The sequence below is a fragment of the Solanum lycopersicum genome, chromosome 3 (genome assembly GCF_036512215.1).
Source record: "Solanum lycopersicum chromosome 3, SLM_r2.1".
Lineage (NCBI taxonomy): Eukaryota > Viridiplantae > Streptophyta > Magnoliopsida > Solanales > Solanaceae > Solanum > Solanum lycopersicum.
In genome coordinates, this window is record NC_090802.1 from 32,359,760 (window position 1) to 32,367,146 (window position 7,387).

The following is a 7,387-nucleotide window of genomic DNA, read 5'->3' on the forward strand; positions in this document are numbered from 1 at the left end:
GGGGTCTAAGATGATTGGATTCAATTGACGCTTTTTAAAAGCAAGTTACAGTTTTGAGAAAAGATAAAAAGAAAAGGAGAAAAGACAAGGAAAAGCAAGGAAATCATCAAGTTCTTGAAGAATTGCTTGCGGATTTCGTAAAGTGGTGATCCCTACGAGGTATATGAGATCACATAGCATAGGGTCAGTTCACCAACATACCAATCATGATTTATTTTAGCATATTATCGTTCTTGCGATAAGTGAAATTGAGTTCTTGATGAATATTATTCAAAGTTTTGTTTGAATCTTGACAGATGAGTTCTTGGGAAGTTTTTGGGTTCAAATTCATGAAATTAGGTGTTGCTTTGATGAGATTCTTGCATATTTTTGTTATATAGTCGAACCTAAGTGGTTGAAAAAATACTCAATTGAGTTAAGAAGGTTTAGATTTAAATACGACCAATGAAGTTCGTCAAAAATCTGGGGAAAAGGGGTGGGGTGCGGCGTATCTCAACGCGCTCAAACGAATTCTCTAAAATTTTGACACAAAATCTTCAACACTAAACTTTTGGGTTTGGCGTCCCATGCCAGGGACACCCGGTCTTCTACTTCTTTCCCAATTTTTTTGTAGTAATTCCTTTGAAATGTGCCTATATTTTCTACTTGATTCCTACACTCTAAGGTACACTAAAATAACATGAAATCATCATGACCCTTAAATCCATAAATCAATTCAAGGAAAGTTAAGAGAAGTAAGAGTCAAGTCAAGAGAAGTTCTTAGAGTTTTCCAAAAGTCTTCTCCAAATGTTTTTACTTTGTTTTAAAACTCAAAGTTCAAGTTGATTAAGATAAAAGAGTAAATATTGAAGTTTATTTCAGTAAAGAGTATATGGAACAATGTATTCACATAGATCTTAAAACGTTTCACATATAAATAATAAAGGAAACTCAGATTTCCAAAGAGCCTTTGAGCTAGTTTTCAGTAAAGAGTAATGCTTTTACAATTAAGAATGAGAGGAAATTTTGATTTTCAAGATATCCTTTGATCTAAGGTTTTGATAAAATCATCTCAAATCATAGAAAGAAGTATGTTTTTGAAACATAAGAGCTAGTATTATATTTTGAGAGTAGTATTCAGTACCGATATGGAGGAGAGTTCAAACAACTCCCAGCCCCCATAAACTATGTAGCCATCATGGGTAGAAAAGTTTTGTAATTTTTAGATGATTTCTTAGTTCTTTTTAACATATACTAGTGGATCAAATAAGTAAAAAGTTTCTATACCCTCGGCAAGGTATAGGATAGTCTTGGCAGTGTAAGGCAAAATGATGTATCATTACAATAACTCTTACATGATAATTGTCTATTAGAAAAATCTATCATTACAATAACTCTTACATGATAATTGTCTATTAGAAAAATCCCACAACACTATTTTTGTATTTTTGTATACATTCAGATTTTATGTTGTATCTTTGCATGCACCTAGAGTATTATTGTATTTCTAAGTACATAAAGTTTCCATCCATGTTTTAAAAGCTTTCTTTATATTAAATTTACATTATTGTTTTATATTGAAATGAGTTCAGTTTAGTTGAGACCAGGTTTGTTCCTTTAGATCCTTTCAAGCTTATGTCTTTTTTTAGTATTTCCCTCGGATGAACGTAGATATAATGTACTAATTCCATTTGTCATGCGTCTTTTTATGATGAATATATATGCAGCTAGGATCAACATCCAATGCTTCATTGATCCAGTTAAGCATTAAGAGTTTTGTGGTGAGCTTCCTTGCTTTCCGGAGGATCCCTTTTTGTATTAGATACTTCATTCAGATGTCGTAGGTCTTTCCCCGACGTCCATATCATTTGTTTTAAAGGCTTCATAAAAAGTCATATATTAGTTCTTTAGTCTTTTAATTTTCATTATCTTATTGTTGAAACATGAGTTTGCCTTATTGGAGGGTTTAATGTTTTCTTTATAACACTCTAGGTTTTATATAAGTTATATTTGATAACTGAAGTCTTTCACTGAGTAAGTAAGCCATATCAAGGGTTTGCTTGGGGCCGGCAATGGTTCTCAAGTGTTAGTCCCGCCCAGGGTGTAGGCTCGGGGTGTGATAAAAATGCTTTATAGACTTGTGAGGCTTGTATGGTATGGCTTTTAAGATGGGTATTTCGGATACAACAAGATTTTAATTGCATCAGAAAATTAATTAAAAAATTACTTTTACATGTCTCTGTGGAAATTTTTCTTTCAATAGAATGTCTTATGGGTTGGGCAATGCTTCGATAATATTCCAACGATGTATGCCTTCTATTTTTGCAGATATGGTTGAAGACTCAATGGAAGACTTTATGATGATTTTCCGGTTGTTGGTGATTCATTTGAAGCATGTATTAAACACATTTGTCAGGTACTACAAAGGTGTGTGGAAACCAATTTGTTCTAAATTGGGGAAGGTGGCATTTCATGGTTAAAGTGGATATTGTTTTGAGGCATAAAATTATAGGAGAAGGAATTTAAGTGGATCAAGCTAACTACCTCCTCCTATTTTGGTAAAAGGTGTCCAAATTTTTCTAGGCCATCTGGATTTCTACAGGCGGTTTATAAAGGATTTTTTCTAAAGTAGCTCACCCTATTTGGAAGTCTCTAGATAAGGAATCTACATTAACCTTTAATGACACTTACATAAAATCATGTTTGTGCTTGAAGGAAACACTAGTGTCAGCCCCAATCATTATTACACCCGATTGGAGTATTCTGTTTGAACTCATTTGTGATGCCAGTAATGTTTCTTTTAGGGCAATTCTTGATCAACGAAGAGGAAAACTATTTCATGATGTTTAGTATGCAATCAAGACCTTAAATGTGGCTTGAAATAATCAAATCACCACGGAGCAAGAATTGCTAGTTGTGTGTATGTGTTTTAAAATTTTAGAAAGTATTTGTTGGGAACTAAAGTGGTGGTGCACATGGATCATGTTGTAATTAGATATTTGATAGATAAGAAAGATTCAAAGACAAGGTTAATTCGGTCGGTGTTTTTGTTTCAAGAGTTAAATTTTAAGGTAAAATATCGAAAGAGGTGTGACAACCAAGTGGCAGATCACTTGTCTCAGCCAGAAACCAATATTTTTTGTCTTGATGAGAGGGACATTGTGTCATAATTCCCCAAAGAATTAGTCATGAGGATAACCCAGGGAAATTCACCTTTGTATACTGACTTCTAACTATGTAGTGCGTGGGATTATGCCCAAAGGCTTTAATTTTTGAAAGAAAAGAGGTTCTTGTTCAATTTAAATAGGTACTTATGTGATGAACCATACCTATTTAGAGATTGTGCAGGTCACACAATTAGAAGGTGTGTATCTAAAGTGAAAGTATATGTGATTCTCGAGGCTTGCCACACTTCATCGGTTGGTGGACATCATAGCAGGGTGCGCACAACCTCTAAAGTGCTTCAAAGTGGTTCACCGTTTCCAACAGATGCTAAATTGTAATATCATAGCTAATACAACTCCATGGATAAGAAAAAAAATGTTTCTCTATCAGCCGAGAGAAAAATCCATCTTTTTAGAATATTTGTATTCAAATATTTTCCGCAAAGAATGCTATGAACAAAATAAAGCAAGCACAACAATATTTTACACCTTTACTAAGATATTTGGATTGGATATGTTCATTTCTCTTACAACTCTTGCTCATCGCCTCAAGAATTTTTCATCGTCACCTCTTTAACTTAGTTATTATTTTTTCATCATCATACACATTTCCTTGTGGCAACTTAAGTCAATAGTAAACTTTTTCATTCCAAAACAAATTTTCATGCCATAATACATCCAAATTTCTTCTTTTTGATGTCTATAAGTTTGACGTCAAAGAATTTGGTAAACTAAACTCATTTGAAATCTTATACTAGTATCGTCAACTTATAAGTAACTTCTTAAAATAGACGATCAAAAGAACTATTCCAATTTTTATTTTATTTAAATCTTTCTAAAGACGAAAAAACTTACATAATCCCAACTTAAAAGTTAAAGAACCTCTTAAGTTTGGATATCTATCAGCCAGTTATTCCAAATTGTTATTTGCATACCTAATTGGTTTCACATATCGCGTGAAGGATTGGCCGGAGATAACTCAGCAATAGGATGTGTATCCTTTTTTGGAATGGGTATGTTATGAGTCACGATTTCAACTCAAGATTCAAAGTTTTAGTGCCCTCAATACCTATTTCATGCTCTAAACTAATGTTAAAATGTTAATTTGCAATAATGAAGACAAAATAGCAAGGCAAGGGTGTTACCCGGTAAAAAGGAGCAAAAAAGTTTTAAAAATATGAAGAAAATCTAGGTTGGTACTTGTCAAAGCTACTCAGCGACTCGCCAAGTGGACCTTCAGCAAGTCAATCCATGGATAAGACCAACTCAACGAAAATACTTGGTTCATCGACGTGTTGAATGGTTCAGCGATGTCGACTTTGATCATATAAAGTTATGAAAAATATGTGGTGAAAATCCATGCCAAGAAGGACATTGAAAGGAGCAGTCGGCGCATCGCCGACCAGTATACTGATTCTTCTTTTATATATACTTCTAGCAGGAGATGTTCATTTTTTACTTAGACTCATGGATGCATAATTTACATGTAAAAGTAATAAAATCAAAATGTAATAAAAAAATAAATTCATTATCCATTCAGATAACTTTGAAGGTTACTTTCTAAACCACATAATGAAATAGGGTAAATAATTATAAATATAACAACTGGTGCTTTTTCAAAATTATATTATAGAAACTGTTGTAATAATCACGGCACTTATTGTAACAATCACAACACTTATTGTAATAATTATAACACTCAGTGTATTAATCACAACACTTCTTGTAGTTACATGCATCATCTTCTTACGAACTCCTTCTATGATCTAATTAAGTAAGATATAACGTAAAAAATATAAATTTTCAATGCAAATGTATAACATAAAGTTAAAATGAAAAAACATGGCTTAATTTTTTTAATAATAATACCAAATAAAAATAAAACATGACAACCCCAACTTATACTTATTTTAGCTTAAACACTTTTTGGCATTTGCAGAACACTAAAATAAATCTAAAAAATATTTAAATCTATATTGATCAACTTTAAGTCATTTCAAACCCACCCAATTGAAGATGCCCTATAGAAATCCATCGTTATTCCTTTCCTCTATCAATAAAGGTTCATTCCAAGTCACAAGAGCAATCTCTTATCCATTCATTTCTATTTTTGTTATAAAAATGCATGTAATAAATCAGAAGTTTGGTTACCTTCCACCAGTATCATTTGGCTAAATCTGAAATATCAACAAAATTCATATAATAATAAAAAAAAAGACGCCTACTTAGTACTAGTACTAGTAATAGTATTCATTGGAACCTCCATTTTATTGTAATTTTTTGCTAGCTTTGAAAAATTCTTTTTTAATTCTTCATATTTTGATTCTTAGTTGTGGATTTTTCAGCATTTGTTTTCTGCAAATTTGTTTTTCTCAAGGAAAGCCCATGTTAGATATCCACCTTGGTCGTATGATATCACCTGACTTTGTCTCTTTTGCTTTAATCTATTCCCTTGACATATGTGACTTTAAGGAAATAAAAGTTCAGTATTTCCCTTTAATGAGTCATGCTTAGACATTCAAGATTTAGTTTGATATCCTCTAGAACAACTATTGAGGTTAGTTATATGTTGATTTTTTTTAAAATGTTTGATTCTTTGCTTCAGTTGTTAGCTTGAGTTTTGTTGAATAATTTATAAGAGAAGTTTCCATGGAAGCAAAAGATTATAATTCAAAATAACACAGAAATTTATATATAAAAACAACTCAATCAATCTTCAACCTTTACAATTTCAAAACCCAAACTATCAAAGAAAAGGAAACACTGTTACCTTGAGGGGTAGATGACGATGGTGAAGAACAATATTAAGACGAACATGATAGATCGAAGTTGTCTCAACTAGAGAAGAAGGTTATTGGGAAGTCACAACAATGGAGACACAAATCTTCGCAACAATGAAGATACCCATCTTGTAAGAGAAGAGCGAAGAAAATTGGGAATTGGGTTTATTTGAATATCTTTTAAAAGCTAAAAGTTTTAAAACTTATATTTTACACCTCAATTATCTTAATCATCAATCAAAAAGGAATTTTACTTTGCTCAGTCAAACTTGTCACCAATTTTAATTTCTATTCTTTTTGTCACCTTCCTCTCAGTTTTCTCGAGTTAGATAATGGATGAAGGGTATATATGAACTAAAAGTTAGATGAAAAGAGCAAATATGTTAAAAAAAATTATAAGGGAGGGTGAATATAACCCTTTTAGTTAGAGTATAGAAGTAAATATGACAATTTTTCATAAGTTATATTTATGCATAATACATCAATATATCTTTTCACATGACATCAACTCAAGTTTATTATATTCAACTTCAGGTGTACACAAGTAGATGTTTAAATTTGTATAAAGTTGAATAAATAGACACACAAGTCCTATGTGACATCCTACATGGTAATTTGTGTCTTACGTGGTGTCCTGCGTGTAATAGATCATGTAGGACTTAGTGTCTACCTATTCAAATTTATACAAGTTTAAGTACCAACTTGTGTATTCTTTAATTTGAGGGTATAAATGTGAAATAAGACCAAGTTACTGGACATATTTTTGTATTATGCCTTACATTAATGTGCATATTATTTATGTGTTCATTGTGTCATATTTTCAAACACTTCTTCTGGGGATTTAAAGAAGAGGGCTGAGAATCCTATTGAGTTAAATTATGTATAGTATATGTAATGTCTCATTTCTTGTGAATTATTTTTAATTAATAATTGACCATTTTATCCTTTCCGTTAGAGTTTTCGTGCTTAGTTTGTGTTCTAGGAATGGTTATTGTAGTCCCCGATGCGATCAAATGTGTTTTTAGTAATTTGACCCCTCGTGAGTTAAAAATTCTTGGTAGAGATGACTTTGGTCAACAGTTGGAGTTCCAAGCATTGGATTGGATTTTTGTTTGTTTCGTCGCGTATGAAATGTTAATTTTGATCTAGTTAGGTAGTTGGTAAGGTTTATGAGACCTTATTAAGTTTGGAAGGAACTTTGAGTTTCATTCTTAAGAGTGGTCCATGAGGGTAATTTTGTTATTTTTATTGGACCCCAAACGATTCTCGAGGGTCTAGTCAAAGACTTTTTATTTGAAATGGAGTTGTTGACTTTCAACTTCTGGTGCATGTAATATTTTATCTTTATTATCACAATCCTCTATGTCACGATCACGATGTGTCTTCTTTATGTCCTTTGTTATCGCGGTCCATAGGATGACGTTCACGATGAGCTCCCTTTTCTCTAAGACTTCAGAATCCTGG

General features: G+C 32.2%; 1 long non-coding RNA gene across 1 annotated transcript in view; it reads right to left on the reverse strand.

Moving 5' to 3' along the window:
• LOC138347218 (uncharacterized) overlaps positions 1-6,098 on the reverse strand; it is a 31,927-nt gene extending 25,829 nt beyond the window's left edge. Inside the window, exon 1 of the long non-coding RNA XR_011219976.1 lies at positions 5,914-6,098. This is a non-coding gene — a long non-coding RNA (uncharacterized lncRNA). The remainder of the gene's footprint in view (positions 1-5,913) is intronic.
• Positions 6,099-7,387: the final 1,289 nt, after the last annotated feature.